Source organism: Choloepus didactylus, chromosome 10, assembly GCF_015220235.1.
Source record: "Choloepus didactylus isolate mChoDid1 chromosome 10, mChoDid1.pri, whole genome shotgun sequence".
Classification (NCBI taxonomy): Eukaryota; Metazoa; Chordata; class Mammalia; order Pilosa; family Megalonychidae; genus Choloepus; species Choloepus didactylus.
Genome location: NC_051316.1, coordinates 104,431,143 through 104,444,725, shown reverse-complemented (window position 1 = coordinate 104,444,725; position 13,583 = coordinate 104,431,143).

Below are 13,583 nucleotides of genomic sequence, written 5' to 3'. Positions count from 1 at the left end.
AATAACGTAAGCAATTTAAGAATAGGTGGAACTTGAAAATGAACCTGGGTAGTCAGATACCAAAAGTTGAATGCTTAAGCCATATTGTCAAGTAAGTTACAGAAATCATTAGGTAGTATCACAGGATCAGACTGGGGATGTGGAAATGAAGAGCTGAATCTTAGATTCTTCTTTAGTACCTGAGTGAATTTGGCCAAATCACTTAATTCACTGGGTTGCAGCTGTCTCATTTTTAAAATGGGAAAACGTCTAACTTGTTACTTCCTAGGTAGGCTCAACATGGGATAGGGCATGGGAAAGAACTTTAGAAATTATAATGCATCACATGAAAGTGAAATATTTATTCATTCAATCAAAATATGTTTGGCCCACTTCCTATGTGTAGACACTATTGTACAATCACTGGGAGCAGGGTGCTTAGATATTGCCTGCCGTAGTGGAACTGATATACTGGTAGGGGGAGATAGACAATAAATAAACAAAGAAATAAAATAAATGACATAGAGTTATAAAGCAGTTTGCAGTTAAAAAAAAAAAAAAAACAACAACATAAAGGAGGGAGATAGAGGATGTGGTGGGGAAGAGGATGCCATCTTAAGTGTGGTGGTAAGGGAATGTCACATCTGAGCATAGAGCTGAAGAAGGTGATGAAGCAAGACTTTAAGATATATGGAGGAATCATCCTCCAGGTTAAAATAAAGCCCATTCAAATGTTTTTAGGGGAAAGTGTGCTTGGTGTGCTCTAGAAGAGTAAGGAAACCAGTGTGACTAAGTGAGAGTGAGTCAGGGGAGGGGACTGGAGGTAGTATCAGAGTAGGGGAAAGAGACAGAATAAGACCCTGTATGCCAATGTAGGGACTTTGGCTTTTACTCTGAGTGAAATGGGCATCCTCTGAAAGGAATGGTAGATTTATGTTCCTCTTGAAAGGAATTCTCTGGATACTGTATAAAAACATGATGGTTCCTTGGGGATAGGTGAGGATTGGTCAGGTTTTGGAGATAGTTTGAAGATAGAGTGAACAGGATTTGCAGATAGATTAGACATGAAATGAGAAAGAGAGGGTCCAAGGATTGCACCAGTGTTTGGCCTCGGCAACTGAAAGGATGGAATTTGCATTTACAAATATGGGGAAGACTGTGGGGAGCAGGTCTGCTGGTAGAGAGACTAGGATGGTGGTTAAGTCTGCGATACCTGTTAGACATCCTTAAGGAGATGCCAGGGAGAGAGTTGGATATAGAGAACTGGATCCCAGGGGAGACATATTGACTGAAGATGCACATTTAGAAGTCATTAGTGTAAATATGGCATTTGATGTCACAGACTGGTTGATGTTAGAAAGGGAGTGAGTGTAGCTAGAGGAAAAGTGGAGCCATGGGGCATCCCATGTAGAAGTGGGAAGATAAAGAGGAGCCAGAAAGGAATCTGAGTGTCTAGTGAGGTAGGAAGGAAAATGAAGAGCATATATCATCAAATAAAGTGAGGCAAATGTGCTTCAACAATGAGGAAATAATGAATAAGTAGAATGTTGTTGCTGTTGAGTCAATTAAGATAAGGACTACAAATGGAAATTCAGATTTCACAACAGGGAGGTTTAAGGGAACCTTGAAAAAGGAGGTAATGTTTTCATTATTATTGAATTTAATGAATGGAAAGAATACTGCATTTGGAGTCTGGAAACTTGAGTTCAAGTAAATTAGAAAGGGAAAAGATAAAAATGCCAGTATTTCCTCAGAGGGTGGTTATCATGACAACATGATGCTATTCAGCTTAGCATCCTCTATGGAACAAGGGATATGAAAAGTCACCTCAACGACATCAGCATTGCAGGTCTTGTGTGATCATGAGGTATCAGTAACTATGTTCAAGCTCTCAAAGACTCCTGCTCAGACACACACCAGCTCCAATACACACACACACACACACACACACACACACACACACACACACACACACAATGTACACAGATCCTCTCAATAATGCTAGAGACTGAATATGTATCATGAAGCTCTGGAAGCTTTAGGAGTTAAGCCAGCCTGTTGCAGCTCTGGTGCTGGTGACGTTACCAGAAAGCATTAATTTAATTCCACTCAGTTATGCTTTTAAATTTGATTTGAGAAATGTGCCATAAAAAGCTATTAAGAAGTGCAATGCTGCATTTCTAAGCAGACTGGGAGCCTGTGTCTGTTCTCAGAATCCTTGAGGGAAATGGATTGAGTTCATATTGTACCTATGGACTTCAGGAAGTTTAGTCTTTGCTGGGATCTGGTGATAGCTTTGCTGATCCCAGATTGTTCACTGTTGAGATCAGAAGCAAAGCATAAATCTCTAGGGAATAAGGAAAGGAATTACAAAGATGAAAGGAAAGCATATGAAAAATTATAATTTTAACAAATAACAAGGACAGTTTAAAAGACATTGTATATATATGAAAATGAGTTTATTTTAAAGTCCTTTATCTCAGTGGTTATATTAGTCATCACTATTACTTTTTCATTTCCCTTCTCTGACCTCAGTTTCTCTGTGAGTAAATGAAAAGTGATAAATTAGATCAGTGATCTCCAAAGTAAGGCAAGCTTTCCTCAAAGTGCATATACAATAATTGGCAGGGATGTGGGAAGAAAATTCTAGAACTTTTATTTTCATTTCTTTTTAGTCTATCTTTAAAAAGGAAGTTAGAACGTTCATTGCTCAGAAATCCCTGAAGATTGAGAGAATGACTAAATGAGAGGGAGGAGTTGTAACTGAGAAGTTAGGATTTAACAAATGAATATGAATACTGAATCATTATGTATATATTTCTTTTTAGTTTCTACTGTATTAGAATAACCAGCAGGAAATACCTGAAATTGTTGAACTGTAATCCAGCAGCCTTGATCTTTGATAATGATTTTATAACTATATAGCTTTTACCTTGTGACCATGTAAGTTTTAAAAACCTTGTGACTGATAACCCATTTATCCAGTGTATGGTTAAATGAGTAATAAAATAAAGACATGCATGAAAAAAATGTATATGCTTTGCATATGTTCTTATAAAGCACAAAATATAAATAGCAAGTAAATAAATAAACACATCTATATTGGCTGTGTATTCTTTATATATATCTGTTTCTTTTTATTCATTTATTTACTAATCAATTTATTTAAAAATTTTATAGAGACATCTAATTAAAATAACATCAAGAATACTTGCCTGATTGTTATCTTAGAGGTTTTAATAGATTTATTTTTTAAAAATGATTCTATGGCCCTGAAACAGTTTATTCTAATTATTGTGATTATCTTTTTTTTTTTTTTTTAATCATCATTTTATTGAGATATATTCACATACCACGCAGTCATACAAAACAAATTGTACTTTTGATTGTTTACAGTACCATTACATAGTTGTACATTCATCACCTAAATCAATCCCTGACACCTTCATTAGCCCACACACAAAAATAACAAGAATAATAATTAGAGTGAAAAAGAGCAATTGAAGTAAAAAAGAACACTGGGTACCTTTCTCTGTTTGTTTCCTTCCCCTACTTTTCTACACATCCATCCATAAACTAGACAAAGTGGAGTTTGGTCCTTATGGCATTCCCAATCCCATTGTCACCCCTCATAAGCTACATTTTTATGCAACTGTCTTCGAGATTCATGGGTTCTGGGTTGTAATTTAATAGTTTCAGGTATCCACCACCAGCTACCCCAATTCTTTAGAACCTAAAAAGGGTTGTCTAAAGTGTGCGTAAGAGTGCCCACCAGAGTGATCTCTCGGCTCGTTTTGGAATCTCTCTGCCACTGAAGCTTATTTCATTTCCTTTCACATCCCCCTTTTGGTCAAGAAGATGTTCTCCATCCCACGATGCCGGGTCTACATTCCTCCCTGGGAGTCATATTCCACGTTGCCAGGGAGATTCAATTCCCTGGGTGTCTGATCCCACGTAGGGGGGAGGGCAGTGATTTCACCTTTCAAGTTGGCTTAGCCAGAGAGAGAAGGCCACATCTGAGCAACAAAGAGGCATTCAGGAGGAGACTCTTAGACACAAATACAGGGAGGCCTAGCCTCTCCTTTGCAGCAACCGTCTTCCCAAGGGCAAAACCTACGGTAGAGGGCTCAACCCATCAAACCACCAGTCCTCTATGTCTGTGGTCATGTTAGCAACCATGGAGGTGGGGTAGTAAGTAAAATGACAGTCTGGCTATTAAATTCATTTGCTCAGCTTTTAGCTTTTTGATGATTAAATAAATTATATAATTAATTCTCTTCTCCACCAGGGACTTAGTGGAGTCAAGAAGAGCTGGCTCAGTTTCCAAATTTAAAAAATATCTGAAATGATTCCTTGCATGAAATCCCTGAGTAGCAGCAAGGAGTTTTAACTCGGTTCAGAATTTCTCAGCTATAGTCCTAGCCCTGCCACTGACATACTGTGTGAGGTTGGACAAGCTACTCCACCTCTCTGGGCCTCCCAGTCCAGTCTGCAGAGTTAGATGTTTGAATTTCTCCTCAGATGCTCAAATGATGCTTCCTCAGCTAGGTCTTCCCAGATCCCTCTTTCCCAAGAACTGCCTCTTCCCCTGCCTACAGTGGCTCTTCATTATATGTACTGTTTCATCATCTTCATAGAATAATAACTAACTGCAATTGTCTATTATTTTGTTGATTATTTGCTGTGTCTCCTCTAACTAGAATGTGAGCTCCATGGAAACTGCAGGGAGCTGAGGCAGATGTACCAGGAGGCAAATGAAATTTAAGCTTTGGAACTCTGGGGGTTGCCCTAGCAGTGTTTCCACGTGGTTATTTTTTTACAGAATTTTAAATGGAAATATAATAGGTTAAGACCACTGTTCCTCTTTTACTCTGACGCTCCCTCCATTTCACTTTAGTTGTGGCCATTGATGTGAACACCCCTGGGTCTTTTAGGATCCAGCTAAAAGAAATTTGAATTGGGGGTATTAATTAATAAGATTCTATGGTGTATGTTTTTGTGTCCTTTGCTATCATTTCTGTGTGTAGTTAAGTTATCGTTAGCAAGGTTTCACAGATTGGTAAAGGGCAGAGCTAGGATTCAAATGGACATTCACTGACCTCTAAATGCTAATGATACTAACATCACACAATATTGCCTTTTGTAAACTTAATGAAAAATCAACAAGTCTCTGTTTCTAAAATTTAGAGGTAGGATAACATGTCTTTAGCCACTTGTCAGGATTTGGCACTAATTCCTCACTTGCCTTCCTGGCTCCAAGACACGTTTTTAGTTTCATGACCCATTTAGCCCTGCTTGTTCCCTACCTCCTATCTCAACTGCCTTCTTGCTGGTGTTAGGCTGTGTCTTTGTTCACCTCCGTCATTGGTCAAATGGCCTTGCCCAGTCAAATCTTTTTGAGTTATTCTGTTCTCAGTGACTTGACATGAATTACAGGCATCAACGAATTTAGCATAAAAGTCATGTGATACCAATGCAATGTGGAAATAGATCACAAACTGGCTAATGAGTGCTGTTAATTTAGAGAATATTTAAGAGACATAATTGCAGAATAAAACTTGAAATTCTCTGAAATCTTAACATTCATAATATGAAAGAAATTTAATGCAATATTCTCAAAATGAAATCAATGCTAAATATTTATTTATTAATTATCAATTATGAGTATAAGCTGAATTGAATATTTTCAAAACACTGATTTAAAAAATCTCGCTATAGGAAAAATGGAGTTAACTTTCTGATCTCTCTATAAAAATCATATAAAATCATCATCATATGGAAAGATAAAAAATATGCAGTTAAAGGAGAGGCTAAACTTGCATGTAATTGTGCCTAAGAGTCTCCCCCTGAGTGCCTCTTTGTTGCTCAGATGTGGCCCTCTCTCTCTCTAACTGAGCCACCTTAGCAGGGGATCTCACTGCCCTCCCCCCTACGTGGGACCTGACTCCCAGGGGCGTAAATCTCCCTGGCAATGCAGGATATATGACTCCTAGGGATGAATCTGGACCTGGCTTCATGGGATTGAGAACATCTTCTTGACCAAAAAGGGGATGCAAAAGGAAATGAAATAAAGTTTCAGTGGCTGAGAGATTTAAAAAGGAGTCAAGAGGTCACTCTGGTGGACAATCTTATGCACTATATAGATAACACCTCTTAGGTTTTAATGTATTGGAATAGCTAGAAGTAAATACCTGAAACTATCAAACTCCAACTCAATAGTCCAGACTCCTGAAGATGATTGTATAACAATGTAGCTTACAAGGGGTGACAGTGTGATTGTGAAAACCTTGTGGATCACACTCCCTTTATCTAGTGTATGGATGTATGAGTAAAAAAAAATGGGGACAAAAATTAAATGAAAAATAAGGTGGGATGGGGGTATGATTTAGGTGTTCTTTTTAACTTTTATTTTTTATTCTGATTCTGATTCTTCTGGTATAAGGAAAATGTTCAGAAATAGACTGTGGTGATGAATGCGTAACTATATGATGGTACTGTGAACAGTTGATTGTACACCAGGGATGATTGTATGGTATGTGAATATATTTCAATAAAACTGAATTTAATTTAAAAAAAGTATGCAGTTAACATATAGACAGATTAATAATATAGTGGTATGTTATGCAGGCTATAAATTTTTAAATTATGTTAGTTTTTTGGATTTTGTGAAATTTTTGATATTTTGTCAACATTTTAAAATTTGTAATTTGCTAAGGTCCCCCTTTGATTTTAAATATTCACTTTCATGTCTAAATTTTTATTTATTGTTTCTACTTTCTTTTCCTTAAAGAGGGCCCCAAAAGTAACATAAGCTACAGGCCTAGTCAAAAATGGGCCCACCCTGGCAGGGACCTTGTGTTTTACCTGAAATCCTATATTACCATCTCCTAGAGCCAGGATAGAGTCAACAAATATTTGGATAAATCAAAAGCTATTCTCTAATAATCCCTTTTCAGCTTGATTTGTCATTTCTCTTGCGAGCCGTATGATAGAAACTTTGATCTTTATTACTTAGAGGCCACTAAGACTTGTTCCAAGGAGATTTGCTCCTGGTGAGGATTATAGAATCCACTTTCAACAAGCACCTGAGTGGCTCTCACAGGTCATACTCTAAGATGCTCTGAAGTAAGCTCCAAAGGCTCCACTGTCACCCAGGTGCTCATAGACATCTTCTCTGGCTTCTGAGGTCCAGTAGGGGCTTCTCTGGGTAGCATTTGCCTAATGTCCTGGCTCCCAGGGACAAGCAGGTCACATATAGATTCCCCACAGCTGTGACTTTATCCTCTACCCAAACCACTGCCTACCCCAGAGTCTGGCTCATTTCCTTTGCTTGATTAAACATACATTGCAAACTTCTCTTCCTAGGTTGGTCACCTTTATCCACTACGCAAGTATATTTTACCCCAATATTCAACACTTAAATTGGCAGATCCATATAGTCAAATTATAGCATTCCTCTGCACAAACAACAATGACAGCAAAAGCACACCCAAATACATTTTTTTTTCCTTTTTCTCTTCCTTTTTTCAAAATAAAGCTCATACTCTTAGTCTGAAAGTCAAGGTTCTTCTCAATATGGCTTCAATTATCCATCCTGCTGGACTTTAATTTATGAAGATGTGATGCTGAGGCTGATACAAGCATCTTTTCACCATCATAATAGCATTTGGAACCACTGGGTCTGGGGGAGGTCCAGTTTACACACATGTTAAGAACAGTCCAGTCCAATTATTCTCTGAATTACATGCAATGGAAATTATATGTATTTTTCCATTTCTCAGCATCTGTTGTCATCAAATATATGTCATAGTATCCATAAGAACAGAAGCCAAGTCTCCTTGATCTTTGTGCCAACCACTGGGATTAAAAAGAGCACTCTACACATTAGATATTCAGTGAGTACCTATTGATTTAAATCTGTGATCAAGTAGGCACAGCCCAGACTTAATCTTGTCCAGGTTTAGCAAAATAATTTCTGTGCCTAAAATAGTGTCCACCACTTGGTAGAATATAATGAAAATGAATAAATGGGCATTAATTATACATTAAGGAAAATTATTATTATCTTCATCTCTTTTTTTCTTTCCTTTTTTTTTCTTTACTATAGAAGTTGTGGGTTTACAGGACAATTATGCATAAAATACAGGCTTCCCATATACCAACCCCCACCAACACCTTGCATTGGTGTGGAACATTTGTTACAATTAATGATAGCATATTTTTATAATTGTACTATTAATTAGAATCCATGGTTTAACTAAGGGTTTGTTGTTTGTGTAAGACTTCCGTGGATATATTTTTAATTTGTATTCTGTTACCGCATATACAATCTAACATTTTAATTCTTGGATTAAAAAATACAGCATCTTTTTTTAATTCAAGACTCTCCCAGTTGAACGTCATCATCATCATCATCAGTTGTTAGCATCATGATAATAATATATGTAGAGTACTTTTGAGGTAGGAATCATGCTAAATACTTTTAAGTGTATTACCTCATCTTAAAATGGTAGATTGTTTTATTATCCCCATTTTACAGATGATGAAACTGATGTTTACATAAAATCTCCAAAGCCACACAACTAATAATGAGCCAGAGCCAGGATTTGAACCCAATTTTGACTGATTGTAGCACCCGTCTGCCTTATTGCTGTGCCATAGCTTCCCTTTTAAGAAAGTGAGGGTGATTAAGTTTATGTGATTTATATTTGTATTTTTCTTACTCTTCTCAAAAAATCCCCATCTTTGAATATATGTGCCCCAGGTACTGTCCTCATCATACTATCTGAGAACTAGTTAAGAAAACTTAGCAGTTAATTTTTGTTTTCTCTCTTTTTCTCTCCACATCTGTCCTTCTGATACCAGTGGACTTACATCTTTCTAGTAGTTTCCAGTCTATACAACTAACACGGAATAAGGCTTCCGCCTCTGCAGGCCGACAAACTAACCTTGGCATAATGAATGACCTGCAGCTTCAGAACGCCTCTGGAATGCCAAGTGATCTCAGCTCCACACCTCTGGAATGTAGAAAGGCCCCCACATTAGCCAGGTGACCCAGTGCTGCACACTGCTGGAATGAGAAATAGACGCAGGCCCCTTGAATACCAAGTGCAAGCTCAGGAAAAAGAAAAAGAAAAGTAATGGATAAGCCTTCTTGCTGAGGAAGTGATTGACTTTGCTACTAGAAGACAACTATCTGTTAATGCTAATAACACCTGAATCTGAGTCAGGGCAATCTTTTTGAACTGCCTGCTGAAAAATTTCTGACCCTCCCCAAATCATAGAAGCAGATCTCTTCCTTCAGGTAGGAATGTGCTCCCCTAATTTCTTGCTTCCTATGCTTTGCCTAAAAGAAGAAATAGAAACCTTGTTTCCAAAATTCATTTTCCCAGTGTATTAATTGGGATTTACAGAGCTTTGTAATCCCTTTAGACAGTATCGGCAGCTACAAAGTTCTTTTCAGAGAATGCAATTCCCTGGTGAAGGAGCCTGAACCCTCCGTGGAAGTTGCCAGCAAAGGAAAAAAGGTGTGAAGATATTTGCATCAATCATATTCAGTAACTGGGATTTTAATGAATCTCTCTTCCCCTTTATTCTTCATTGTTCATTTTCTTGCAGTGCCATCCCTCTGTGAATATTTCTTTTTTTTTTCCCTCTCTTGCATTTCAATGCATTGGTTTTAAAAGGAGGATTTGCAAACTGAGTATTAAAACTCCAGGGCACTACATCTTCAAAATCTATAAGATGTTAAGAAGATAAGAGGCCAAACCCGCCGAAAGCTTCTCTCCTGGTGTCTGTGGGACTTGCTGGCTCATGCATAAAACCCCTAAACCAAAGCAATCTGCCTAGCCACCCCCCATCCCCACCCCCATCCATTCCTGCCTAACACAGGCAGATAAACTTGGCATTAAAATTCCCCACACTTTGGCAAATGAGTACCCAGGAGGCTGCTGATTCGATCAGGGCTTGTTCTACTTACAGTGCAGTACTGAGAAAAGGCCATAAACTTGTGCCTGGCAGATCTGTAATGTTCATTTCAATATGCTTTCCCTGTGTGCGGGCTTGTTGATGAACTTTCATATTCCGCCAACAAAGTATAACAAACATATTAACGACGTGTGGTAAATCGCCATTGGATATATTGGGTCCTGATGACAGAAATCATTGCGGCTAATGAGAATCTGTGGATGCCTGACCCTTTAGGGGACCAGGAAGATGCACTATTCTGGAGGGTCACTAGCAGGAGGAGGGAGTGGGTCAGCTACAAACTAACCCAGATGCCCTTACTCAGGGCAGTTGGGGTCTTTGAAACCATCAACAATGATAGAGATCATCTTGTTAAACTCACTAATCTGACACATAGGGAAATCAAGACTCAGAGCAGGGGTGTGAGAAGCCCAAAGCTGCATAGGAAGTTTATGAGATTCCTGGATCATAGTCCAGTGCTCTTAGGGTTGGTGGGACTGATTCATACCTGACCCTGTTTTAAGAGAGTACTTGGACAGAAAGAATATAAAAACAACTTTCCTGTCAGCCCTATAGCCCTGCATTTATCTGAAGCAAAATGTACCGCTGGGCATGAATTTCCCCTTAGCTGCAGTATTCAGCCGTTTTACTGGGTGCACTAAGGGACACTAAGGGATGATTTGGGTGGTCTGTGGTAACTTTTTCTACTGCAACCCCTAAAGGATAACACAGCTTTCTTATAATTGCCATAGATTACTAATGATCCATTATCAATAGAAAATCTATTAGTTTTTTATTTTCCAGAGTAATTGTGGGCAATATGACAAAGTATGGGTAGGCTCAGATCCACCCAGTTCCAAATAAGCTTTAAATAGTTTGGGTGTACAGCAAGACCTCCTTTAATTTCCTCCCTCCCTCCCTCCTTTCCTTCCTTATTTTTCTCCGTCCCTTACTCCCTCTCTTCTTCCTTCATTCCCTTGTTTCCTTATTCTTTTTTTTCCTTTGCTCCCTCACTTCCCCCTTCCTCAATCCTTTCTTTCTTTCCTTCTTGCCTTCCTTCCTTCCATTTCTTCTTTCGTTAATAAATATTTACTTACAATTGGGCACTCAGTAGTATAACACAGCAGATGTAATTCCTAACCTTTGTCAAGTTATTATAACACGATGTGAACTATTCACTTTGGAGAAGGTAAAGGATCTCGTGGAAGACGAAGTGAGGGGCCTCATATACAACCTGGGTGGAGGGGATTTCAGGGATGGCTCTCCTGAGCTAGGGCCACCTGAGCCACAACCTGAAACATTACCAGGAGAAAACCATGTTGGGGTGCAGATAGGGTGGAAGCTATTCCAAGAAGGAGGCGCTAGATATGAAATAGCAATTCAGTGTAGGGACCATTGACTGTGAGTTGTGAAATGAAGGAAGAGAAATGAGCCCAGAGAAGTGAAAAGGGCTATGAGATGAAGCCATATGTGGGGTTTGGAATTTACTCTAAGGTCAAAGGCAATGGAGAGTCATTGAAAAGACTTTTTGAGAGAAAATGGGACCTGGAGGTAAATACAAGGGACACTGATAATGAAGCACAGTAATTTATTAATCTCATTATAGTTTTTTTAAATAAATAAATAGATCAAAAAATAAATAAAACCCTGGAAAGTGAAGGATACTTTTTAAGAGTATGTCTCAAAACCCCAAATGAATCATCGTAGTGGCAATATAAGGAGAGTTGAATAAGTATAGTGGAATAGAAGAAGGTAGATTTTGATGGGGATTCAAATCGTTGCATGTTAGTTGCACAGCATCTGTTTAGGATCACTGACATACTTTATACCAAGTCAGCATTCTGTAAATGTAGAACTTAGTGCTAGCTGCAGTCTCTTACATCATCAAGTTTTTACATTGCGGGGAAGAAATAATTAATAAGAACTAGAAAGAAAGAAGCATAAGTGATATAAACTCTCTGCATATTCAAAATGTCTTGGAAACCTACAGAAACAAAGAGTTCCCTGTTAATACCTAAATTGTGAGTCATGTCAATCTTTAAAATAGGCAGAAAGGTTTGGATGGAAATGAAATCTCAGGACAAAATGAAAGAACAGGATCATTAACCGAGCAAGAGATTATCCACTACATACCTAAGTACTAAGAATGAGTGATCTATATTGCTATTAATTTAGAAGTAAGCATTTTATAAATGTCACAATATTTCCAAAGTTTATCATTAGGCTGGCCCCTTTGGCTGGTATTAGTTGAGGTTTGAGTTTAAATATTATTTGGGAATAGAGCTAATTAAAGAGTTGTATAGTTCATGCTAGAGTGAAAGGTAGGTAAAGAGGAGCAAACAGCTGTTGAGATGGGACTGCAGTATCATAATAGGTGCAAAAGGATTTCTTAGAGGGTCAGTTAGGAGCATGTTTTATGGTTATTTAAAAAAATGAAAGTGTTGAGTCACGATTTATTCATCAGTCATTGACTCCGTCATTTGGCAAGTTAAGAATGTTTACTGACACGGACTATGTGCACATCATTTTAGGCCTGAAGATAAACAACATTTTTACTTGAATGGAGTTTTCAGCCTAGTGGGGGAGACCAAGAGTAAAAACATAAATATTAATTGCAGAAAATATTAGGAAGAAAATAAAAGAGAGGAATAGGATGGAGATGGAAGGAGGACAGAGGGAAAAAGTGGCAGCCATGGGAATGCATTGCTCAGATATCCATGTGTGCGGAGATGCTCTGCTCTGGTAATCGTCACCCCATTTGCACCAAGGCCACCTTGCCCAGGTACCATTCCCAGCCACTGACTGAACTCAGCAGGGATTCTGAGGCAGTCCATTCTGGGAAGACCTTTGAATTCTCTGACAGACAACTTTGGCCAAGGACTCCTCGATGGCTACTCTGAACTTTCCTTGGAATTACGATACAGCTTAAGATGCTTCTACCCAAGATGCTTCCTTCCTTCCTTCCTTCTCTCCTTCACTCAGGGTCAGAACTGCATTGCTATCTGATGGTGCTCCCAGCCTCTCCTGGCTCCTTCCTCATGGTCTTGTGCAGGCATGTCTCCTGATAAATTCCTTGTGTGTTTAATTCTGTCTTTAATTCTTTAAAGGATGATAAGGAAGTTGTAGGAAGTTTATTCTAAGCAGAGGGATGGGCCAGCATACATGTCCTGAGTAAATATGCTCAAGTAGCGGAAAGGAGGCCAGTGTGGCTGGAACATAGTGGGGAAGGGAGGACATGGAATGAGATGAAAGAGATGCCAGGAGTTGTAATCTAGCAGAAGGTTGCAGCATCTTCATTCCTGGTGAAAGAGTGTATAAAGTCTATATGAAAATAAACTAGAGTCAGATGCCTATTATTATTTATTTCTAGCCTTGCCTAGGAAGGACAAGTCTGAGCCAGAGGAAAGAGGGGTGGTTGACAAATTATGAGAATAACTGTAGTTCAGAGCCTGTGGTCAAGCTTGGGGTTGGAGCTCCTAATGGCAGCTGGAGGAAGACCCAGCATATTTCACATTAATTGTCTCTCCTTTGACTACCCTCAATGCTCTGTTCATTAATTGCAAAGCAGAGTTTCATCTCTGGGGGCTACCACCTCAGTTTAGCTGTCCTTCTCCATCTTCCACACTCTGTCATTTATC